We start from the raw sequence: 27,664 nt of genomic DNA on the forward strand, positions 1-27,664 counted from the left end.
TTGCCGGCCCCTCCTCCTCCCTTTGAGTGGGTGCCAGGGAGGGAGAGGGCCCAAGAGAAGCAGAGCTTGCCAGGTCTTCTCCCTCACTTTCTGAATCATCCGAGTCCAGGAGTCCGGGTCCAGGAACCTGGGTCACAGTACTACCTGACTCTATAGTCTCTACTCAAAACCCCAAAATCTTCAACCAAAAACTGTCTACTATTGACCTCACCCCATTCCTAAGAGGACTATAAGGGGCGTGCATAAGAGCACAAAAGTGCCTACCGTTCCTGTCCTATTGTTCTCTTCATTATAATATTATATGCATACTTTTACTTATACTTTTACTTATATATACTGTTTCTCTCATGATGAGTTACTTTTTAAGTTGATGATTGTATATACTGTTGTGACAAAAATAAATAAATAAATAAAAAAGGCACTGGGGATAAAATGGAGGCTAGAGGCTGATTGGAAAGAAAGAGTCCCTTTAGTGATGAAGCAGAACCACCAACCTCATTTGATTCTGGGCAGCTGACAAAATGGAGTTTAGAGTGGGTGGGTTTTTATACTTTCTGGATTCTTATGGGGGTCATGTAGGGGTTGTTGTTGTTGTTGTTGTTAGTTGCGAACTCATGTCCAACCCATCACAACCCCCATGGATAACATTCCTCCAAGCCTCCTGTCCTCTACCATCCTCTGGAGTCCATTTAAGCTCACGCCTACTATTTCAGTGACTTCATCCAGCCACCTCATTCTCTGTCGTCCCTTCTTCTTTTGCCCTCAATCGTTCCCAGCTTTAGGCTCTTCTCCAGTGAGTCCTTCCTTCTCATTAGGTGGCCAAACTATTTGAGTATCGTCTTCAGGATCTGGCCTTATAAAGATCAGGGTTGATCTCTATTTTGTCAACCTTTGGCTTACTTGTGTTGCTTATTGTTTTGCTTATTTGAAGTTCCTGCCTGAGCCAGTCTTTCTGAATGGATTACCAAATCTGTATTTCTAAAAGCTGGCCTCCTCAGCTACTGCTTGGGGCAGGAAAACTGAGGCTGGTTTTTGTCTCCCTTAAGAACATTTCTCCATTTTTCCCTTTGGGGAAATATAATATTCTGCCTTTTTAATATTTCCCAAAAATGTTCATTTTTCTGGGGTGGGGGCTTCCCACACTCCTAAAAAAAAAGAATGTAAGATTGAAGTGATAGAATTGCTCAAACAATCACGTTAGTCTGAAAAGACTGAAAACTACAGTTATAAAATCCAAGCAAGCGGTGTATCTCTGGATTTTTCCTCATATTAATTACTTTCTAATTGTTGTGAAGGCCTCATGCTAGTGAGCACATGTATGTCGTCTGCCAGGTTAGCTGAGGGACTGTCTCACCCCATTGGGATTGGTCCACTCATGCCAGCAAAGGAGGCATGCTACATGTCCCGTCAGCCCAATTATTCTGGCTGATCCTGCAGATTCTGGGATCCAGGAGGTGGGCCTTCTCTGCTGTTGGTCCTGCCCTCTGGAACATCTTGACCCCTCCTGTGAGATTAGCCCCAATCCTCCTATCTTTTTTGTAAGGGTCTCAAGACGTGGCTCTACCAGTCAGCTTGGGGCCCCACTGGGGGAACAGCACAATGGAGATGGTTGATTGAGTAATAACAGATCCCAACTCCCTTTCATTCCAATCCCCGCCCTCCCTGTGTGTCCTTGGTTTTAATGTGTAATTTTAACTTTTTAAGTTTTAACTATATATATAAAACTGTAAGCCTCCCAGAATTAAAATAAAAAAATAATACACTATAGAATAGTTATAACTATCATATATAAGAATTTTAATCGCTAGATATGATGGGGTAGAGTTATATTAGTTTAGAGTAGCCAAAAATTCATAGTGGCAGCACTGTTTCTGGCTTTTAATAAAATTTGCTAATTCAAAAAGGTGCTGTCAGATTCCTTCTGATTCTTATTAGATAGCCAATTGGGGCAGATAATTAGGTGTTAATTATCTACACATATGAGAGTTAGCTTGGTGTAGTGGTTAAGACATCTGGCTAGAAACTGTAATCTTGCCTGGATGTTTTTGAGTCAGTCATTCTCTCTCATCTCTAGGAAGATCCTTCAGATGATTCCAGTGGAAAAAGATGGATTTTCCCTGCTCAATGTTGCATTGACCAAGTACCCTCACTAATAACCTGTATAGAAGCATGATATTAGGCAAAACAAAAAAGCATCAGTTGCCTTTATAGATCTAAGTGCAACATACAACACAGTGTGGAAGCATGGACTGTATATATATATATATATATAAATTAATACAGGTAATCCCATGCTGAAAAAGTATCCAACTTTTGATAATATGTTTGTGGGAAGAACTTTTTTGTGACTATGGGAGAAGATATTAGTATTCCTAAAATACTAAACAATAGTCTATCACAAGACTTAGTCCTTGCAGCCCTTCTTTTCATAGCCAATATGCCCAATACAAAGGCTAGGAAGTTTGGCAATGCAGATGATTGGACTTTAGCCACCCAACGTAAATCCTTTGAGATAACTGAAGTTGTTTTCACTTCTGATTTAGATATGTCAGATAAATATTTTCATAACTAGGAAACTACATCATAATTCAACTAAGACCGAAGTAACTTGCTTTCGTCTTTCGTAATAAATCAGCAGGCAGAGAGCTCAATTCAATAAGGGAAACTGACTCAATTATTACATGCATCCTAGATACTTTGGGTCACTTTGGACAGGACACTTTCCTCTAAAGAACACTTGATGAAGACTGCTGCCAAACTGAGAAGCAGAAACAAATTGTGCTGCACTAGCTGGGGTTCAGAAATGGACACGTTGCAAGTGACTACACTTAGCTGCTTGTTTACTCAGCAGCAGAGTATTTTTATTTTTTATTTTTATTTTATTTTTTTATTTGTCATAACAGCATACATAAGCATAAGCATGAAGCAACAGCAGGACAGGAACGGTAGGCATGTTTGTACTCTTATGCACGCCCCTTACAGACCTCTTAGGAATGGGGTGAGGTCAATAGTAGATAGTTTTTGGTTGAAGCTTTGGGGACTTTGAGAAGAGACCACAGAGTCAGGTAGTGTATTCCAAGCATTAACAACTCTGTTACTGAAGTCATATTTTCTGCAATCAAGATTAGAGCGGTTAACATTAAGTTTAAATCTATTGTTTGCTCTTATATTGTTGTGATTGAAGCTGAAGTAGTCTTCAACAGGAAGGACATTGCAATAGATGATTCTATGAGTTAAACACAGGTCCTGTTGGAGGCGGCAGAGTTCTGTTTTCTAAACCCAGGATTTCAGGTCTGGTGGCATAAGGTATTTTGTTGTATTCAGAGGAGTGGATAACTCTTCTTGTAAAATATTCGTTCAATTGTTCAATTGTATTGATGTCTGAAATGTGGTATGGGTTCCAGACAGGCGAGCTGTATTCAAGAATTGGTCTAGCAAATGTTTTGTAAGCTCTGGTTAGTAGTATAGTGTTTTTGGAGAAGAAGCTACGTAAGATTAGGTTTATAACTCTTAATGCCTTTTTTGTGGTGCAATTGCAGTGGGCTTTGGCACTAAGGTCATTGGATATGAAAATTCCAAGGTCCTTGACAGGGTGGGGGTCATCTGTAAGATAATGTCCGTCGAGTTTGTATTTAGTGTTTAGATTCTTTTTTCCAATATGTAAGACAGAGCATTTGCTGGTTGAGATTTGGAGTTGCCAGGTTTTCAGAGCATTCTGACACAAAGTCAAGGTCTTTTTGAAGTGTAGCTGTATTGTTGGTAGTGTTAAATAGTTTGACATCGTCAGCAAAGAGAACACAATTACTTTTAATATGGTCGCAGAGATCATTAATGTATAATATGAAGAGTGTTGGTCCAAGAACACTGCCTTGGGGAACGCCACTACTGACAGGAACAGGTTTTGCTAGGGCACTGCCTATTTTGACCACTTGTTGTCTGTTTGACAGAAACGCTGTTATCCAGTTGTGGAGGGGTCCTGAAATGCCGTAAGATTTTAGTTTGAGGAGAAGTTTGTCGTGTACCACTGAGTCAAAAGCTTTACAGAAGTCTTTTTGTGACTTCTGTAAAGAAGTCTATTGTGCCCCAGTGTGGCTTAACAGCCCATATACAAGTAGGATTGATGCACAATTGCATGAGTAAATATGCATCGTCAGTGGGATGATTCAGTCTACCCCCACATATTGGTTGTTTGTTCTGAGTCATGAACCATATCTGGAAGGCAAAAAAAGGTTCTCCTTTGAGAGAGTTTTTAAGAACACCTATAGATTATTGAAAATTCCCAGCTACCAGTACTGATCGACATAGCCTCCTTGGAGCTAAACAGGTTGAGATTTAAATATCCATCTATCTCTACTGCTAGAGCACTTGTAAAAGATGATGTTTGACACTTGCAACATGTGGAAACAACACTGGATAGAAAATTTCCCCCTGCAATGTTGTAGCTTCCTCTGCATGTTGGAAAAGCCACCTGGATTTGACCAACCCCATGCGATATGGACAACATTGAATTGAATATGCGCTGGTCATGGTAGATGTGCAGATACCCTCCATAAGTGGGGCATGCAGATATAATATTTATTCTTTATCTATTTATTTATTTGTCGAGTACATATTAGATAATATATATAAGTATAAGCATGAGTTGAATACATAAAATGAATACAATTAAAGGGAACATTAGGACAGGGATGGTAGGCATGCTGGTGCTCTTATTCATGCCCCTTACAGACCTCTTAGGAATGGGGTGAGGTCAACAGTAGCCAGTCTAAGATTAAAGTTTTGGGATGAAAACCACAGAGTCAGGTAGTTCATTCCAGGCATTGACCACTCTGTTGCTGAAGTCATATTTTCTGCAATTGAGTTTGGTGAGTTTTACCTTAAGTTTGTATCTATTGTGCTCATGTATTGTTGTGGTTGAATATGTCTATCTTGACTAATTAATTAATATTAAGGGGAGAAAAGAAGCATGCTATTTATAAAGTTAAAGAATCTGAGATGCCAAACAAATATTTTTTATGCAACAACCAGGAAAACAACTTGGATTTATAATTAAAGTAGGAAGTGATTTCAGCATTATACTCCTTTTAAGATCACACACTTTGTTTCTCAGCAACACAAGAACTGCTAGAGTACTGTGTGCAGTGGCTATTAGTAAACATCTAGCCTTTTGTCCTGTGGCCAGCCACCAGAGATGACATTAGAGATGGACCTTTAAAGAAGTCATAATGGATATTAAAGATCAAGGTCTGAATTGTCATTTCAGATTAGAAACAACAGAGTGAAGCTGTGAAAATGACAAAGCATGAAGAGGGACAGGAACCATAGCTATATCCTTGAATTTCCTCTATGTTCTTCCTGAACTATGGTATGCACGTTTTAAGTTAGTCACAAAGCAATTCTACATTTTTCAAAGGAGTGTGGGAGCTTTAAATAATTCAAATGTTTTCCTCAACTTTACAAAATGGAAGTTTTTTTGGGTTTCTGTTTTTACTAAATCACCACCTTTTACTTATCAGAAAGGGAAGGGCTGATGATGTTTCCACAGGATCTAAAAGGAAAGCTGTATTGTTAGATCTTCCACTTTGAAAAAGGAATCCTTTCTCTTTCTTATTTTTGACAGGGAAATCTGAAAAATTCTACAGTTTTGGGACTGGACAAGAAAACTACAGCTTTAATGCTGTTCTCTCATTATAGTTTGACAATGAATTTCCTTTTGGCATACAAAATATTTATTAATATGTTAAATATTTCGTTTTAAATGCATTTTAAATCTGGGATTTATATTGTGTATTTATGTGTTTTAAATAAGGCTGTACACCGCCCTGAGTCCTTCGGGAGAAGGGCGGTATAGAAATTTAATTAATAAATAAAATAAATAAATAAAAATATCTTCCCTATATCAACAATATTTTTTTTAAAATGTAATAGACAAGATTTTATTTTATTCTTGCTATGTAATGCTAGTCCTAATGTAATGCTTCTGTCAGTTCTTGTGCACTAGTCAATTAAAAAACTGTTACAAATGACAGAAGTCATCTTGTTATTTTGTTTCATAAAACTGACAGCTTTGGGAATTCAATACATAATAAAAGTTAAGCATTTTTTGCTTCCTAAATTCATATATATATATATATCCTTAAAATAATGGCCCTTCCTCTTCTACATACTGTTTTGCAGCATTTGTTTACACACTGTCAAGTTTGGAAGTGTTTCCCATAGGGAAATATTAAGAAATTAAGTATGGGATTATGGAATAAAACATGATATAATCAGAGCAGAATATTTTCATTGTTTTAAAAGCATCTCAATAACTGATAGCAAAGGAAAAAGAACACAGCAAAAATGTAAGAATAAGCTTCATATTCTTACAAAGTTACCGTGATAAGAGGATAGAATGGTTCCTGCATACAATGGTATAATCATGGAGAAAAACTGTACATTTAGAGGAAATGTTTAGTTAAATATTTATTTATATGAGTGCATATATTTTGTTGGGGAAAAAATCCAAGCATTTTCCCAATGTTATATTAATCTATATGTAATTGGTTAAAGGATATGTAAACTAGCTGGTGAATTTTCTATCACTTTGCAGAATAACCTTCTAATGAGATGGGAGCTGAGATCTAGCATGAGAGAGATAGTAAAAGTGTCTATTATCAATTAGCCTTGACTTTAGGTTCACAAGATGACAAAACTAAGAGAGTTCATTTCCTGCCAAGCCTGAAATTGAGATTTGGGTGGCTTGCATAACTGTGGTTGAAACTTGGACTTCAAGTAGTTAATCAGTCATATATTTTATTTTATTCAAAACAAAGTTAAAATGCAAAATACAGAACTCAAAATAAAAATCTAAGAGAACAAAACAGAAAAAAACTCACAAATCAAAGCATTAAAAAGGGTGCATAAAAAATACATATTATCCCCTCTAGTTGAATACTGATTAATAGTAATAGTAATTAATCAAAACATAACAAGAAGATCACAGATACTGTGAAATCACAGATACTGTTATAAGCACAGATACTGCTTATAAACAATAACATAGCACAATCGCCAAAACGATTTACTGGAAAATCTGTAAAAATTATCATGTGCCTACAATGAAAAATTGGTGAGAACATAAGAGTCAAAAAACTAGTCGAAAATGAGCAGGTTAAATTCCAGAAATAAATAAAGTCTTGGCTCATAATATACCAGATATAACAATGGTCGAAAAGAAGAAATGGTAGATAATTGATGTGGCAATACCAGGCAATAACAGAAGACAAAGAATTGGAGATCGAGCGGACCATCGGAATCTCGAGCACCTCACCACAGCTCGGAAGTTAAACCAGCGGCAGATCCGGTGGTCGTTGTTTTGCCCGGTTCAACTTCCGCGTGACCTACATTCCCAGCGGTCACAACCGGAGGGCGGATGCCCTGTCCATAGCCAGAGTACCTCTGCGCCAAGGACCCCTTCCTCCACGGACAGTGCTGCCGGCAGAAGCCTTGGCCGCAGCACGGAGCCAGTGGACTTGCGGGCCCAGGTGCGAGGCGCAGCGCCAGGACGCCTGGTCGCAGCAAAGGAGAGCGGAGGTGGGCCCCGTCTCCTTGGACCTTGGAGGAGGACTTACTCAAGTTTCGGGCGATTATATGTGCCCACAGGACCACTCCGAGCCCTCGTCATGACCCAGTGCCACGACAACCCTGCAGCAGGACATTTTGGGTTCTTCAAGACCCTCCACCTGGTGACACGGACCTTTTGGTGGCCCCGAGTGCGGCATGATATACATGCCTCGTGACATCCTGCGTGCCGTGCCGGCAAGCCAAGACCACCACGGGGCCCCTCCCGGCTCCTCCAGCCCTTGCCGACACCCGACAGACCGTGGGGGGCGATCCCTATGGATTTCCTGACAGACCTGCCGCCGTCCTCTGGGTTCACCACGGTGCTGGTGGTGGTGGACATGCTCACCAAGATGGCACACTTCATCCCATGCAGCGGACTGCCCACAGCCGCAAAAGCGGCCCGTCTCTTTCTGCAGCACATCTTCCGCCTCCATGGTCTACCGGACAGGGTGGTTTCGGACCGGAGTTCAGTTCACAGCCCGCTTCTGGAAGAGCCTGATGGCGCGTTGGAGGTGCAGGTATGTCTGTCGTCATCGCACCATCCGGAGACCGGCGGGGTACAGAGAAGGTCATCGGTATACTGGAACAGTATCTCCGTTGCTTCATCAACCAGCAACAGGACAACTGGGCCGACTACCTGTCTCTGGCGGAGTTTGCTTTTAACAACTCTCAGCACACCTCTACTCAGATGACCCGTTCTTTGCCAATGTGGGTACCATCCGCTCTTCCTCTGGCACCACCGGACTCTCCTGTTCCCGAACGCAGACCTTCCTGACGGAATTGCATGCGGTCCAACAGTTGGTACGTCAACAGCTGGATCGGGCAAAGGAGGACTACAAACGGTCCGCCGACCGCTCCCGACGGGCAACGCCCCCGCTGGCAGTTGGAGACCGGGTGTGGCTCTCCACCAAACACCTCCCGTCCGACCGCCCGGTAAAGAAGTTGGACCACCGATTCATCGGCCCGTTCCCTATCGAGGCAGTCATCAACCCGGTAGCCTACCGACTGACCCTGCCACGATCCATGCGGATCCACCCGTTTTCACGGTCCCTTCTGGTTCCTGAGGCCACACGAGTCCCTTGTGCCCAACAGCACCCGTCACTGTCGCCGAGGACGGGTCGGAGGAATCTGAAGTCCACAGCGTCACGAGACTCTCGCTGGCTAAAGGGTCGTTTCCAATATTTGATCGCGTGGAAGGGATACGGGACTGATTTCTCCTGGGTAGATGCCTCCGGCGTTCATGCCCTGACCTGGTGCAGGCCTTCCATGAGCAGAACCCAGCCCGACCGCATCCCGATCGTCAGCCCGGGGAAGGGCCCTGCGGTGAGGATAGTGTTGTGACCCAGGTTCCTGGACCCAGACTCCTGGACTCGGATGATTCAGTCTACCCCACATATTGGTTGTTTGTTCTGAGTCATGAACCATATCTGGAAGGCAAAAAAAGGTTCTCCTTTGAGAGAGTCTTTAAGAACACCTATAGATTATTGAAAATTCCCAGCTACCAGTACTGATCGACATAGCCTGCTTGGAGCTAAACAGGTTGAGATTTAAATATCCATCTATCTCTACTGCTAGAGCACTTGTAAAAGATGATGTTTGACACTTGCAACATGTGGAAACAACACTGGATAGAAAATTTCCCCCTGCAATGTTGTAGCTTCCTCTGCATGTTGGAAAAGCCACCTGGATTTGACCAACCCCATGCGATATGGACAACATTGAATTGAATATGCGCTGGTCATGGTAGATGTGCAGATACCCTCCATAAGTGGGGCATGCAGATATAATATTTATTCTTTATCTATTTATTTATTTGTCAAGCACGTATTAGATAATATATATAAGTATAAGCATGAATTGAATAAATAAAATGAATACAATTAAAGGGAACATTAGGATAGGGATGGTAGGCATGTTGGTGCTCTTATACCCTTACAGACCCCTTAGGAATGGGGTGAGGTCAACAGTAGCCAGTCTAAGATTAAAGTTTTGGGATGAAAACCACAGAGTCAGGTAGTTCATTCCAGGCATTGACCACTCTGTTGCTGAAGTCATATTTTCTGCAATTGAGTTTGGTGAGTTTTACCTTAAGTTTGTATCTATTGTGCTCATGTATTGTTGTGGTTGAATATGTCTATCTTGACTAATTAATTAATATTAAGGGGAGAAAAGAAGCATGCTATTTATAAAGTTAAAGAATCTGAGACTCCAAACAAATATTTTGTATGCAACAACCAGGAAAACAACTTGGATTTATAATTAAAGTAGGAAGTGATTTCAGCATTATACTCCTTTTAAGATCACACACTTTGTTTCTCCAGCAACACAAGAACTGCTAGAGTACTGTGTGCAGTGGCTATTAGTAAACATCTAGCCTTTTGTCCTGTGGCCAGCCACCAGAGATGACATTAGAGATGGACCTTTGAAGAAGACATAAAGGATATTAAAGATCAAGGTCTGAATTGTCATTTCAGATTAGAAACAACAGAGTGAAGCTGTGAAAATGACAAAGCATGAAGAGGGACAGGAACCATAGCTATATCCTTGAATTTCCTCTATGTTCTTCCTGAACTATGGTATGCACGTTTTAAGTTAGTCACAAAGCAATTCTACATTTTTCAAAGGAGTGTGGGAGCTTTAAATAATTCAAATGTTTTCCTCAACTTTACAAAATGGAAGTTTTTTTGGGTTTCTGTTTTTACTAAATCACCACCTTTTACTTATCAGAAAGGGAAGGGCTGATGATGTTTCCACAGGATCTAAAAGGAAAGCTGTATTGTTAGATCTTCCACTTTGAAAAAGGAATCCTTTCTCTTTCTTATTTTTGACAGGGAAATCTGAAAAATTCTACAGTTTTGGGACTGGACAAGAAAACTACAGCTTTAATGCTGTTCTCTCATTATAGTTTGACAATGAATTTCCTTTTGGCATACAAAATATTTATTAATATGTTAAATATTTCATTTTAAATGCATTTTAAATCTGGGATTTATATTGTGTATTTATGTGTTTTAAATAAGGCTGTACACCGCCCTGAGTCCTTCGGGAGAAGGGCGGTATAGAAATTTAATTAATAAATAAAATAAATAAATAAAAATACCTTCCCTATATCAACAATATTTTTTTTAAAATGTAATAGACAAGATTTTATTTTATTCTTGCTATGTAATGCTAGTCCTAATGTAATGCTTCTGTCAGTTCTTGTGCACTAGTCAATTAAAAAACTGTTACAAATGACAGAAGTCATCTTGTCATTTTGTTTCATAAAACTGACAGCTTTGGGAATTCAATACATAATAAAAGTTAAGCATTTTTTGCTTCCTAAATTCATATATATATATCCTTAAAATAATGGCCCTTCCTCTTCTACATACTGTTTTGCAGCATTTGTTTACACACTGTCAAGTTTGGAAGTGTTTCCCATAGGGAAATATTAAGAAATTAAGTATGGGATTATGGAATAAAACATGATATAATCAGAGCAGAATATTTTCATTGTTTTAAAAGCATCTCAATAACTGATAGCAAAGGAAAAAGAACACAGCAAAAATGTAAGAATAAGCTTCATATTCTTACAAAGTTACCGTGATAAGAGGATAGAATGGTTCCTGCATACAATGGTATAATCATGGAAAAAAACTGTACATTTAGAGGAAATGTTTAGTTAAATATTTATTTATATGAGTGCATATATTTTGTTGGGGAAAAAATCCAAGCATTTTCCCAATGTTATATTAATCTATATGTAATTGGTTAAAGGATATGTAAACTAGCTGGTGAATTTTCTATCACTTTGCAGAATAACCTTCTAATGAGATGGGAGCTGAGATCTAGCATGAGAGAGATAGTAAAAGTGTCTATTATCAATTAGCCTTGACTTTGGGTTCACAAGATGACAAAACTAAGAGAGTTCATTTCCTGCCAAGCCTGAAATTGAGATTTGGGTGGCTTGCATAACTGTGGTTGAAACTTGGACTTCAAGTAGTTAATCAGTCATATATTTTATTTTATTCAAAACAAAGTTAAAATACAAAATACTGAACTCAAAATAAAAATCTAAGAGAACAAAACAGAAAAAAAACTCACAAATCAAAGCATTAAAAAGGGTGCATAAAAAATACATATTATCCCCTCTAGTTGAATACTGATTAATAGTAATAGTAATTAATCAAAACATAACAAGGAGATCACAGATACTGTGAAATCACAGATACTGTTATAAGCACAGATACTGCTTATAAACAATAACATAGCACAATCGCCAAAACGATTTACTGGAAAATCTGTAAAAATTATCATGTGCCTACAATGAAAAATTGGTGAGAACATAAGAGTCAAAAAACTAGTCGAAAATGAGCAGGTTAAATTCCAGAAATAAATAAAGTCTTGGCTCATAATATACCAGATATAACAATGGTCGAAAAGAAGAAATGGTAGATAATTGATGTGGCAATACCAGGCAATAACAGAAGACAAAGAATTGGAGATGATTACAAAATATCAAGATCTGAAAGTTGAAATTGAAAGATTATGGCATAAACCAGCTGTGGTTATATCAGTAATTATTGGCACACTGGGTGCCATAACAAAAAGCCTTGGACAACATTTAGAAAATCTGCACATTGACAAAATTTCCATCAGTCATTGCAAAAGGCTAAACCACTTGGATGCTGATTTATTACAACATCTTAGATTCTTGGGAAGAATTTGGTGTATAAAGGCCAGCACCAGCTAAAGAATTGGCACAATTTTTTATTAATAAGCTTCTATGAAAGTCTAGGAATGGAAGTCAGCAGTTGGTAATGCCTTCATTTGATGAGGGAGATCTAGAAAGAAAAATGAAAAGAGACTTTATTACTGATCCACAAACTGCAATCAAGGTTAATATAAATTAAGGAGGATTAGAAATTAGAAGATATTTCTTTAGTGTGGTCCCTGGTAGTATTTACTATAGAGTTTTGAAAAAATATATGAAATTGCTGACACTTAATATATATAATGATGCTAAAATCAGATGCCAGATGTTCAAGCTGGCTTTAGAAAAGGCCGAGGAACACAAAACATTATCGCTGATGCATACTAGATAATTGAGAATGCCAAAGAATATGAAAAAGAAGTCAGTATGTGTTTCCTTGATTAAAGAAAGGCCTTTGATTGTGTTGATCACATCTTGCTGTGGATTATATTTATTAAAATGGAAATATCAGACCATCTCATTATCCTTATGAGAAATTTATACTCAGTTCAGGAAGTCACAGTACAGACTGAACATGACAAAACAGACTGGCTCCAGGTTGGCAAAGGAGTGAGAAGACTATATACTCTCCTCTAATTTATTTAATCTGCATGCTGAATATATGTTAAGGGAAACTGGTTTGGATAAAGATGTGTGGTTTTTAAATTGGAGGAAGAAACATCTGTAATTTGTGCTATGCTGAAGCGAAGAAGAAAAAGAAGAAGAAGAAGAAGAAGAAGAAGAAGAAGAAGAAGAAGAAGAAGAAGAAGAAGAAGAAGAAGAAGAAGAAGAAGAAGAAGAAGAAGAAGAAGAAGAAGAAGAAGGTGATATTAAGAGTATTTGTGTTTTTGAACTTTAGTGTGGGGGGAAATATTGTGAATAGCCAAGAAAACAAACAAATGGATAATTGAACAAATCAAACCAGAGCTCTCACTCGAGGCACAAATTACTAGACTCAGTCAGGCACATTGTGCAAAGATCTCTCTAGAGAATTATATAATTTGGGAAAGGTGGAAGGAAAGAGAACATTATCAACAGCAAGGTGGATAGATTCAGTAATAGTGGTAATGAGTGCGCTATTGAAAGACCTGAAAGTTTCCATTAGAGGCAGATCATTATGGAGAAAATCTACATGATCATTAAGAGCTGATTTAATAGCACATAATTGATCAATCAACTAAAGGATTGGAAGGTAGCCAATGTAAAGCAATTAAGAGCACAAAGTCTAAAACACCATAGGGACCAAAGAAGATACATCTTCATTTTGATTTTCTGGATGTATTTTTGCAAAATACTTTTTGATCCTCCATATCAGTAAGTATGAGGTTTTCTAAAGTCTTACTGTGAAATATAGTTGATATGCCTACGACAATTTATTGCTAATGAAGAAATGGGAGTATTAAATTTGAGTAATATTACGACATTGTCAGGGCCAAAACAACAGATTCAAATCCAATCAAGTCTACAAGTCTTTGCTTATACATAATGGATAGAATCTTGCCAGACTAAAGCTCTGGAGATTCTAGAGTGTGGCTACCCTGATCCTCTTCTTCCCTAGTCCAGACAGCTCAAAAGCAGTTAAAGAGTGAAGTCTCTTAATTTGGGTTTTACTCTGGAATGTAATATCTTTTCCCTGAGAAACAACCCTGGGATTTCATGACCAACATATCAGAGTCAGTTTGATGAAGAGATTAAGGCAGCAGGCTAGAAACAACAACAGCAACAACAAAAAAACCTATGAGTTCTTGTCCCTCCTTAGGCACCAAGCAACTAGATGACCTAGGGCCAGTCCCTTTCTTTCAGTCTAGAAAGACAAATCATTTCTGAAATCTTGCCAGGAAAACTGTGGGAACTTTTCCAGGCAGTCATCAGGAATCAACACTGACTTGAAGGTATCAAATAATAGTAAACCCAATTATTAATCAGGTCAAGCTCTGCTTAGCTACTGAGCCCAAGCAAAGGTATCCAGATCTTATCATTTGCTAGGATGGTTTCTCCCCCCCACCAACAATAAAAAATTAAATACTGTAATTTTTCCTCATGCAAGAGTTGCTTCAATAGACTAATTTTTTGCTATCATTTATTGGATTTTGTTCAACTCCATGATATTTAAGATGTGAAGATCAAAATTACAGTACTGTACATAGACTCCAATGTGGTTTCTGTGAATATACACCAGGGATGAAATCCAGCAGGTTCTGACAGGTTCTGGAGAACTGGTAGCGGAAATTTTGAGTACTTCGGTGAACCGGCAAATACCACCTCTGGCTGGCCCCAGAGTGGGGTGGGAATGGAGATTTTGCAATAATGTTTCCCTGGAGTGGGGTGGGAATGGAGATTTTGCAGTATCCTTCCCCTGCCATGCCCACCAACCACACCCACCAAGCCACACCATGTCCACCAAGCCACGCTCACAGAACCAGTAGTAAAAAATTTGGATTTCACTACTGATATACAGTCTCCTTTTTAATATTTGTTGCAGTGGCTCAGAGCTTAAGTTACTGAACTTATGGCCTGGAAAAATGACAGCCCAGGTTTGAGGCCCGGGTGTCGTATGACAGGATGAGCTCTCATTTTCACCCCAGCTCCTGCCAACCTAGAAGTTCAAAAACAAGCAAATGCGAGTAGATAAATAGGTACCACTTCAGTGGCAATGTAACAGTGCTCCATGATGTCATATTGGCCACATGATCATGGAAGCATCTGCAGACAGCGCTGGATCAAGGGCCCCGAAATGGAGATGAACAGCACCTCTTATAGTCAGCAACTACTAGCAGAGTAAAATCTGCAGGGACTCCTTTTACATTTAACATTTTGCATACATTGTTTTTGCAACTAATATTTTAGTTCAGAATCTTCTCATCCATCTTTCATGAAATAATTATATGCAAGAAAATTCTAAACCAATATACTTAATGGAAAAGATATGATAGAAAAGTGAATTTCTACTGAACAATATTATACATGAGTTGGAAATATAAAATTACTGGTCAGATACAATGAAGAAACAGAATTGTCCTTTGCTTTCTTTTTATGTTCTTCTGCAATAAAACTCAGGGTCATATACATGAACTGATTGTCAGACTATTAAAAGGGTGAGTTACCTACTGAGGAATTCAATGCTTAATTAACCTGTAGCATTCATTTGTTTTGTGTTACCTGCTTGTATAGCTGAACTCAGATTAAACTGAATAGCTGATAGAACACATCTCCTGCTAAGACTAAGAAAAGGTTATATTTCATTGCTTCCAACACAGATTAATTTATCATTTCTGCATTGTAACGTTGAATAACGATTTTGTCAGGAAATGAGACATCTGAATGACTTTTTTGTCTTTCACAAAAGACACATTCATATTCCTTGTTCCAGAAATCATTGATCAGTTAAGTTATATGGTTGTTCCAGTTAAGTCTTGTTCTAGAGAAGCTTTCGTTGCACTTATTTGTGACACAGTCACAAAAAACTATGAAGTCAGAAGAAAATTCTTTTGAGTGATCTAAGAAGTCTATTTCTCCAATTTAAACAGACATGACAAGAAAACATGGGGTGTACCAGTGGTGAATTTTTTTTTACTACAGGTTCTGTGGGTGTGGCTTGGTGGGTGTGGCAAAATCTCTATACCCACCCCACTCCAGGGGAAGGATACTGCAAAATCCCCATTCACTCCCTACTCCTAGGGGGAGGATATTACAAAATCTCCATTCCCACCCCACTCTGGGGCCAGCCAGAGGTAGTATTTGCCAGTTCTCCAAACTGCTCAAAATTTCTGCTACTGGTTTTCCAGAACCTGTTAGAATCTGCTGGATTTCACTCCTGGGGTGCACATAAAACATAGCTACTTTGGAATTATCTAATATTTGTTGAAAATATAGCAATATCCTACCACTCCATCCTGCAGAAAGGTAATCTGTCAAGTTCACTCTATTTTTTTTTTAAAGATAACAACAATCCTCAATGATTTAGCTTCTTATATGCACCTGATGAATTTGTCTTTCAAATAAATAAATTCCAATTTAGGTTTGAAGTTGATATTAGAATGCTAGGTTGCTATGTTTACTGAAGCATTTGAATTCTTTACCAAGCACTTGTCTATCAAGTAAGAAACCTCTCTGATCAAAATGTCAGGTATACCAAGTTTATAATTATAAATACAACTACCAAACTCCCACTCAGTTCTGCTTATCTAATGAAGAAAAGGGAGGGGAGGAAATCTGTTTTCTATCATATGATGTAAATACTTACAGCAGCCAGCAAGAATACATATTGTCATATTTTTAGAGATTTATTAGTAAAGTTTTAGATAAGGTTAATTTGTTGGTCATAGATGTTTACATATATATTTAGTAATAAAATAATGGTGACATAGTTTGTCATGGATTTCTCTTGCAAAGCCTTGTATTGATACTTCCATGCTTCATTAAATAATAGTCTGCCAAAATAAACACAGCAGTACACATCTTGTCATCAATTTGACAAGGTTTAAAGGTTGAAATCTTTATTTTTCATTGAAATTATATGTATTTGCCTCCTTTTTATGCAACTTCTCTTTTACGTTTTTGGACCTGGTGTAATATTAATTAAGAAACTGACAATATAGTTTTAATCTTTAAAAGCATTCTTGCAAACTGTTCTTTCTTCACATGATGGAACTTGACATATGTGTAGTACTGAGTGTCTTTTAAATAGAAATATGTCATTATTGTCAAACCACTGACATTTCCCATCACTTATGTTATGAAATCCAGATCCAAATTTATATTGCACTTATCTACTGTGTGTAGATGCCATTTTATGCCATTTAACCCATGTGTCCTTTTTGCACTCAGTCCCTGTGTGTATTATTCATGATCCTTGACTGGCAGTTGTCAAGAAGAGCATATGGCAGATGGCTGAGTGGCAGACTGAAGAAATAGAACAGGAAGACAGGAAGTTTTTTAGGTCAAGTCAAACCTTACTAGAGCTACAGAGCCCAGAGACAGCCTCATATTTAGGCAGAGATAATCCTACTAAGAAAATAGTGACATCTAATTCTGTAGCGTATCTAATTCCCACTGCATTTACCATACTTTTACGTGTAAAGTACTCACAAAAAAAATCCAGCTTTCATTTCAATATAACGAAGTAGGTAGAAGCATTGATCTGTTAAAATGTATTTATTTATTTGCTTATAAGATTTCTATGATTGCTTGTCTTAGAGCAAAACTCACAACAGTAAAACCAAAATAAAAGAGAACATAAAACCAAAAACTCCATGCCTCAGCCATCCTTCTGAGATGCTCCAACAAATCATCTACAAGCTCCCATCTCACCTTATCTCAATGCCTAGAGAAGAACAAACTCTTCATGCCCTTCTGGAAAGCTGAGAGTGGGGGCTCACTGAATGTGTTCCACAGAGTAGTGTGTGCCACAGAGTAGTGAAACATGTCTTCCATAGGCATAGAAATATGTCTATAGAAAAGACATGTTTCCTAACTCCTACTACATAGCAACAATTTAAAGGAAGGATCTTGTGAGGCAGAAACCCCCAGCGAGAGATGATTTGGTAAATAACCTAGCCCTATACCATATAGGATTTCTTTAGTTGTTAACCATTCCTTTTAATTGTAACATGAAAGAAACTATGACGTAGCTCAAGAACAGTGTGATATGGACAAACAAGGAGTGCCCAACACTGTGTGTGGGCCCACATTCTGAACCAATTTGACAAATATTCATTTGTTACACACACATTAACAATTACCTCCATACATATCTTACATATCTTAAAATTTCTTAATCTTACATTTACATATCTTAAATGTATTTTAAGCATTTACATATCTTAAAATTTCTTAATCTTAAAATTTCTTCAGCTTACTTGTTTAGAAGTAAACAGCCTTCTAAAGGTGCATAAATTCATCTATTTTCCTTAGTTTTCTACTACTTATGTCTAATATGCACTTTTCGGATCCAAATTCTCATTGCATAACCCTAACACTACCCCTAATATTTCTAATATTCACTGCAAATTGCTTGTACCAATGACAGTGTCATCATCCATGCCACAAATACCTCTAGTATCACCAATAGCATTCCTTTTACATTTACCCCAAAATATATAGAACAGCCTAAAGTAGATTTCCCATACTTGCTTATTCCCTGCACAAAATGATCAATTTGCTAAATGTTTCACTTATTCTCACACGTTTTACTAACCTCATAGAGGATGCCACTTTTATTACATTCAACAACCAATTTTTATATTCATGAAAAAAGTTTCATAATTCGTTTCTGTTCTCTTTCCTACTTCACCAGTCTCCAAATCACTTCTATCTTCTGCAGAGTCCCTCAGCATTTCCCCTACTTTTAAAAATCATAAGTGTTCTTTTTTTAATTTTGCCTACATTCTTTGCAACTATCCTGTTCTTGGGATATAAATTATGCAATATTTTTTTCTCAACTTCAATCTTTGCAGCACTGGATGAAAACATAGAGCAGTTTTTTTTCATCCATGGCCTCTTTCATGTCATCATTCCACTAAGTGTTGTCTTTCATACTTTTCATCAGTTAAAGTCCAGAGATTTCTGTGGCCCTTAATAGCATAGTTCAATAATCTTTCTTAATTTTCCCAATTAATCTGTTAATCTGTTTATCAATATTTTTCTATGCATGCCTTGTACTTTCATTCTGCTTCACTCCAATTCCTTTTGCTTTTCTTTCATATCCATTTTTTGAAGATCCACTATTGGCACTATTCAACAGCTCTTATCATTATTGCATCCTTTACTATTTATCTTAATTTTACATCATAAATAACCACATCAGTATTCTTTTAGTTTCCCTTTGCTTTATATACACATGACTACATTTATGGTTAAACTTTATATTAAAAAATCAGACATTTTAAAGAAATGCTTATGAATAATCACTTCTTATTCATGTTTCTTTCTTCAAATAACCCATTATTTTTTCTATTCTTTCTCATTTCATTCCTTATAGCCATCAGAGATTAGCATTTTTCTGGACTGCATTCATTTAGAATGTTACACAATTTTTTCATCTCCGGTTCTTCCATGATTGTCACCAACTGGACTGTAAGATGAATCTATCACCTTCTCATACATTCCTACTTTTATATGTGTCCATGGCACTCTAGATAGCACTAATTCATATTTGCATAGATTTTAGCCCTTTCATTCATGATTAAATCTAAAATTTCAGTTTCCATCATGCATTTATTAATTTTGCTATTCAAGATCAGCTAACCTCCACTAGGATACATAAATTTTAGTTTCACTTCCATCTTCCATATTTTTGCTATATATATATTTTTCACTTTCCAAATTTTAATTTCCATCTTTTTTTTATTGATGGGCATAAATATTGACTTCTACTGCCTATGGCTTTCACCAATTGAAATGTTCATATAAGATCTTTTAGCCAGCCTAAGTGCAGTATTTCCTACTAATTATTTCCACATTCAGTATTTCCTACTAATTATAAAGACACAATATTGGTTAGTTTTGGTGCATTCTGCACATAATCAAAGGTCAGTTTAACTTTCCTGTGCAAGCTATGATCTGTATGACTGCCTTTCAAGCCAATATACAGTTGCGTGAATTCTACCACTACATGGATTTGTACTACCGGAATTACTCTCAAGACTATGGTGCTAGTTGTGTACTAATCCTAATTTCAATTTTTCAGTGTATATGTTGTTTTAAATTATAAGCAACCTTGAATCCTGTTTTAAACAGTAAGGAAGCATATAGTTCACATAAACAATTTTATGTTGCACAGAGTTCTGCAGCATTGAGATGTTATAAACATTATTGAACAAGGAAACTCATAGGTGTCCAGATTTTACATCAGGTGCTGTCAGGATTCCCCAACGAAATCAAACTCCGAGGCTTGTGATTCCTCAAAGCTAACTTTTATTAGAGATGTCATATTGGCACATCTGGGAAAACCCAAATCTGAGAGCTTCCGGATTTTCCTTACCCAAAAGAAAGTTCAAGACCTTGCCCATTTCTCCTACATGTCCACCACTGCTCCTTCACGTACAGAAGACAACCTTCATTTTCTTCTCTGCACAGCTGTCAGACACCATGGCCTTGAACTTCTCTGAAAAGTTTTGTTATAGCTAATTCTACTTCACTCATGCAATCCCCCTTCCCAACTTCCCACGGTAGGATTGTGGCAGGCCTGGATCCTGAAGGCACCAAGGTAATATGGCTTCCAGGCCTGACAGGTGCATTCAGTTAACTTCCCTATCCACTCAGCAGTCCCAAGCAGATTTAAGGTAAGGGTACAGACAACTAAAAAGACATATAGAAAAGAAATTCTCTGTTTAAAAACATCCAGAGATTCTGTCCCTTATCTACGGTAGTTTTTCTCCTGGTTTTAATTCAACAGCTGTGTGGCTACTTGTTTTCCTGGTCTTAAGGTTTTTTACCATCTGTCTCTTGTTTACAAAATGGCTTTCTCTGGCAAGAGAATCAGAGATTCATGCTTTATCTCCTTCAACTCTTACAATAGGCATGTGTTTTATCATAAAAGCTGCAATCAACTGAGAAATAATTATAACAGCAAAGAAAGTGGGAAAATAACCTCTGGCCGGTTGGCCTTCTTTGCAGAACCAGGAGTGTTGAAGTTCTGCCTGTCTGAAATCTGCATGCAGAGATGTTATCATCTGCTCTCTGAACCTTATACAAATGCAATTCTGAAGTATAAAGATTGTAGTTGAAGAGGCAATATCTATGAGAATGGATGCTTTGGGAGAATAACTAGCAGGAGAAGATACTGCAATGTGGTTGTTTCAAGAAAAGAAGGGGCAGGACTTCCGGGTGGCTCCACCTCTTCGCTGAGCCCCTAATTAAAGGGGCTCCGCACTGAACATCGTAAAAGCCAGGAAAAGCCGGCTTTAATCTTTTTCCCTGGATGAAAGGGGAAAGATAAGAGCAGCAGGAAATGTTGGTAGACCTCCCCAGAGGCTTTGTTTTAATTAAGCAGAGCCTCGAAGGGTCGACGGGTCCCATAAATATTCCTGCCCTCCAACTTCAGTGCGTGCCTGCAAAAGCAGGAAAAGAAGAAAGTGTCCATCTCTGCTAATTGTCTTATCTTTATGGATCTCTTTAAGCAGACGGAATGAGTGCCAGCGGACAATTATTGGATTGCAAGTATTTTTGATTTCCTGACTTCTACCTTTTAAAAAAGAGAAACTTTTTTTCCTTTGTTTTAATTGACTCTTAAAGATGGCGCCTGAACGGGAGTGAAAGTGACGAATGGAATTTCAAACAGTCTGTGCAACTAAGAAGATAAGAAATGTTATGTGTGGATTTTAATGAAGTGAACTGAGCTCTCCTATACTTAAAGGGGAAAAGAGAAGTTTCTAGACTTATATTTTGTGAATTTTAAAAACTGAAATGGCTACTAAACCACCTAAGACTGGGGGCAGAAGGGGTTCTGAACCAGCTTTAGAAGATCTGATTAAAGAACAAGGGAGAGTGTCTGAAGAAAGGTTTAAGGAGATTATGGATAATAATGAGAAAATAAGAGAAGAAATAAAAGAGAATAATAAAAAAATAAGAGAAGATATCTTGATGGCTTTTCAAGGTTTGGCAAAAAGACTGGAGGTGGTGGAGGAGGAGGTGCAAGAAATTGTTCAGTCAAATCAACAAATAGAAAATAGAATGGGGGGAATGCAAATCAAATTGGATAAAAATGAAGATCAACTGGTGGTGATGCAGTATAGAATGATGGAAGGAGCTCTGAGAATTAGGGGTCTGAATGAGGACAAAGGGGAAGATTTAAAAAAAAATTTATCAGAAGCTCTGGCTGAATTTATTGAACTTGATCCACAAGAGGTTGCTTATCAAATTGACAAAATTTATAGAGTTAATTCTTGGATTGCTAGGCAAAAGAAACTTCCTAGAGACATTGTGGTTTATTTTTTGAAAAGAACAGTGAGGAATCAAATTTTGCAAGTTGCTTTTCAGAAAAACTTGAAAATAGGGGAACAGGAGTTGAAGGTTTTGAAAGAGATTCCTCCCAAGATGTTAAGGGATAGAAAGGACTTTACATTTTTTACACAAGAACTTAAGAAATACCAGATTCAATTTAGATGGGAGGTTCCAGTTGGCTTGACAGTGTATTATCAAGGAAGGAGATATCGTATTGACACAGTGCTTAAGGCCAAAGATTTTCTTTCTACAGTGCTGAAATTTGAAATAGAAATAATAGAAAAAAGAATTCAAGAGACTCAAATGGGTGTGGAAGCTGAGGTGATTCCAGTGATGTTACCATCAGAGGAACAACCACAAGAACAAAGACTGACGAGGGGAGCCCTTAAGCGTAAAGAAAAGGAGCAACAAACTCAAAGTAAAGTTCAGGATTCTGCTACAGAAGCGGTGGGAAGAGCATGGCCGAAGATACGGGAGGACGATCTTCAGTTGATTGCTCAAAGGCTTCAGCAGCCCAGTAATGGCAAATAAAATCTTGACTTGGAATGTCAATGGTTTGAACTCAGCTCAGAAGAGAAGAAAAATATTTCATTATTTGAAACAATTTAAAAATGATGTTATTTGCTTACAAGAAACGCATATTAAATTATCAGATCAAAAGTACCTAATAAACTCAAAGTTAGGTAAACATTTTGTTGCTTCAGCTTTGGAGAAAAAACATGGCATAGTGGTTTATTTGAGAAAAGATATACCAGCCAAGTTAATAGAGGCAGATATTCACGGAAGATATATTGCTATTGAACTTACAATAGAAACAAAAAGGACTCTCTTGCTTGGTATATATGCACCCAATCAGCAACAAGAAAAATTTTATAGAATGTTATATGATAAATTGAATCTATGGGATTATAAATCGTGCATTATATTGGGAGATTGGAATGGAGTAATAGATACACGAAAGGACAAGAGAATTTCTTCCAAGAAGATACCTGCACATGCAAAGCTGCCTAAATCCTTTTTTGATATGATAGAAGATTTTGAGTTGAGAGATGTATGGAGACTGCGGAATTTGGAGGAAAGAGACTATACTTTTTTCTCTGATAGGCATCAATCCTTCTCACGTATTGATTTTATTTTAATTTCTAATGATTTGCTTTTTAGGGTGAAGAAAACTAAGATATTTCCAAGATGTTTGTCTGATCATAGTCCTGTTTGGATGGAATTGCAATATGGAAAAGAGGGTAGAAGAACTTGGAGATTAAATGAAAATTTGTTTAGATATCAGGATAATGTAAATCAATGTAAAAAGCAGATGAAAGAATTTTTTGATTATAATTTGAATAATGAAACATCGATAGAAATGGTTTGGGACTCCAGTAAAGCTTTTATGAGAGGTGTATTAATATATCTTAATAATAGACAGAGAAATAAGCAACAAAGACAGCGTAGGTATTTAGAAGAGGAAATTTATAAGAAACAACAATTATTAATACATAATCCACATGATCAAAAACTTAAAGATGCAATAAAGTTACTACAGAATCAATTTAATATGATAATGGCTGATCAGGTGGCAACAAATATACAATATGCCAAACATAATACTTTTGTAATGCAAATAGACCTGGTAGGTGGTTAGCATACACTTTAAGGAAAAGACAAAACAACGTACTATAGAAAAAATAGAATATAAAGGTAAAGAGAGATATCAACAGGATAAAATTAAAAAAGCTTTTTTAGAATATTATACAAATTTATATCTTAAAGATAATATATTGAATAGGGATATTGATAATTATTTGAAGGAATATAAGGTTAAAAATTTAACTTTAGAACAAACGGATGAACTGAATCGGCCTATAACCTCGGAAGAAATTATTTTGGTAATTAAACAATTAAAAATGGGGAAAACTCCTGGTACGGATGGGCTCACAGTTAGTTATTATAGGAATTTACAGGATGAGATGTTAGGTCCACTTAAGGAATTATTTAATCAGATACAACTAGGAGGGGGAATTCCCCCCTCATGGAGAACCTCTTTTATTTCATTGATACCAAAAGAGGAACAGGATTGTTCTAAACCTGGGAATTATAGGCCAATCTCACTTTTAAATAATGATTATAAGATTTTTGTTAAAATAATAGCTAATAGATTAATGTTGATTCTGCAGCGAAGAATTCATAATGATCAATCTGGATTTATAAAAGGGAGACAGATGAGGAATAATGTTAGGCAGATTGTTAATTTACTGGAGTACTTAGAAAAGAAAAATTTTATTCCAGCAGCATTTATTTTCCTCGATGCAGAGAAAGCTTTTGATCGATTGCATTGGGATTTTTTATTTAAATTAATAGAAAAGATGCAATTTGGAGATGGTTTTTTAAGAATAATTAGGGCAATTTATGGAGAGCAAACAGCACAGATTATAATCAATGGTAGCTTAACAGAACCTTTTAAGATTGCGAAAGGAACAAGACAGGGATGTCCTTTATCACCATTATTGTTTATTTTAACTCTAGAACCATTATTGGATAAAATACGAGAAGTAAAGGAGATAGAGGAATTAGAGTTAGACAGTATGAATATAAGTTAAGAGCTTTTGCAGATGATTTGGTGATTACTTTAACAAACCCTATAAATTCTAGTAAATCTTTGTTGGAAATAATTGATCAATATGGGAATGTCTCAGGGTTTAAGGTAAATCAGAAAAGACAAAAGTGATAATAAAAATATGGCCAGACAACAGAAAGAAAAACTAGAGGAAGTAACAGGATTTGAAATTGTAAAGAAGGTTAAGTACTTAGGGGTTTATATTACGTCATCAAATGTGAAATTGTATAAGAATAACTATGAGGTTTTATGGCAAAAAGTTCAGAAGGAGTTGATTGTTTGGAAAAATTGCAATTATCTTTGCTGGGGAGAATTGCTGCTATTAAAATGAATGTTTTACCTAGATTTTTATTCCTCTTTCAGATGATACCAATAATTAAGAAAGATAAGAATCTTGAGGAATGGCAGAAGGGAATTAACAAATTTATATGGGAAGGTAAAAAAGCTAGGGTTAAAATGAAAATAATTCAAGATTCTCGGAAAGGGAGGTTTAAAATGCCTAATTTTAAATTATATTATGAAGCAGCTGCTCTCTCTGCAATAAGTGATTGGTTTAATTTAACAGAGGACAGAATTTTGAATATAGAAGGTTATGATTTGTTATATGGATGGCATGCATATTTAATTTATGACAAAAAAGTGGATAAGGCCTTTAAAAATCATGTGCTAAGAAATGCCCTTCTGCGTGTTTGGAAAAAATACTCTTATAAACTAAATTATAAGGTTCCTATATGGGCAAGTCCTAGACATACAGTAGAAAATATAAACATAGAACAGAATCAGGAAATGATTACATATAAAGATCTTTTGTATACTGAAAGAGGTAATTTGCAGTTAAAATCTCTGCAAGTATTAAGAGAGGAAGGGAAAAATTATACTTGGTTTCAATATGAGCAACTACATGCTAGATGGAAGGGAGATCAGAAAATTGGTATAGAGCAGAACGAGGGAAATTTGGTAAAGCAAATTAGAAATCAGTCTCAGGAGCATATAAAGAGATTGTATAATGTGTTACTTGAAATAGATTCTGAAAGGGACTTGGTAAAGGACTGTATGATAAAGTGGGCACAAAATTTTCAGGAGCCAATATTATTGGAAACGTGGGAAAAAATTTGGGTTAGAAATGTTAAATTCACGCAGGCACAGAATCTGAGGGAAAATTTTTATAAAATGTTTTATAGATGGCATCTAGATCCTAAAAAATTATCGTGTATGTATCCAGAAATGCAAGCAAAATGTTGGAGATGTAATTGTGATGACGCTACATATTTTCACATTTGGTGGACTTGTAAGGACATAAAGGCCTTTTGGATAAAAATTTGGTGGATTTTACAAAATGTTCTGAAAAAGAAGATAAAGTTCCTGCCGCAATTTTTCTTGTTGGGAATTATTACGGATTGTACAGTAATTGAGACTAAATTGATTTTAAATCTAATAACTGCAGCAAGATTACTAATAGGACAATATTGGAAGAAAAGAAGTACCAACAATAGAAGAATGGATATTGAAAGTTGCCAATTTGGCTGAGATGGCGAAGATATCAGCCTTTTTGAAAGACAATACGCAAGAAAGATACTTAAAGGAATGGAAAAAATGGATTGACTATATTCAACGTAGATATCAGACTAAGAGTTATCAGACTGTTTTGAATGATTATGATGTATTATTTTGATTGCTTTTGGGGAAGTTAGGAATTGATGATTGTAGGGGTATAATTAAGTTGGGACGAAAATTTTTAGCATATGTTTGTTTTATTTTAACTATACCTTGTGCTCGTTCCGGGAAGTCGGGGAGGGGTTGCGAAGGAGGGGAGGAGGGGGAAAGGGGGAAATTTTGTAAAACTTTTTGAATAAAAAAAAAGAAAAAAGAAAAGAAGGGGCAAGCTGTTGATTTCCCTCCATACATTTTTTTTTGTAGTCTAACCAACAAAGTCAAAGTGACAACGGTGGTATGGTCATCTCCAACCTCAAAATATGTTTTTAATATCAGATCAGTTCCTGGATAAATATTCTGATCTTATTAAAATTACAGACCAATCTCTCTATGCTGTGTCACCTGTAAAGTTATGGAATCTATCATCAACCAATCCATTATCCTCCACCTAGAAACAAACAATCTATTCTCTAATAAACAATTTGGTTTCAGAAAAAAATTATCATGTAACTTACAACTTCTTCACTGCAAAAACATATGGACTACAAAGCTTGATCAAGGCAAAACAATAGATGCAATTTACATAGACTTGTGTAAAGCTTTTGACTCAGCGGTACATGACAAACTTCTCCTAAAACTAAAATCCTACGGCATCTCCGGACCTCTCCACAATTGGATATCAGTGTTCATGTCAAACAGACAACAAGTGGTCAAAATAGGCAGTGCCCTATCAAATCCTGTTCCTGTCAATAGCGGCATTCCCCAAGGCAGTGTTCTTGGACCAACACTCATATTATACATTAATGATCTCTGTGACCATATTAAAAGTAATTGTGTTCTTTTCGCTGACGATGTCAAACTATTTAACACTACCAACAATACAGCTACCCTTCAAAAAAACCTTGACTTTGTGTCAGAATGGTCAAAAACTTGGCAACTCCAAATTTCAACCAGCTCGCCTGTCTGGAACCCTCACCATATTTCTGACATCAATACAATTGAACGCATCCAGAAATACTTTACAAGAAGAGTTCTCCGCTCCTCTGAATACAACAAAATACCTTATGCCACCAGACTTGAAATCTTAGGTTTAGAAAACTTAAAACTCCGCCGCCTTC

Source organism: Ahaetulla prasina, chromosome 1 (genome assembly GCF_028640845.1).
Source record: "Ahaetulla prasina isolate Xishuangbanna chromosome 1, ASM2864084v1, whole genome shotgun sequence".
NCBI classification, from domain to species: domain Eukaryota; kingdom Metazoa; phylum Chordata; class Lepidosauria; order Squamata; family Colubridae; genus Ahaetulla; species Ahaetulla prasina.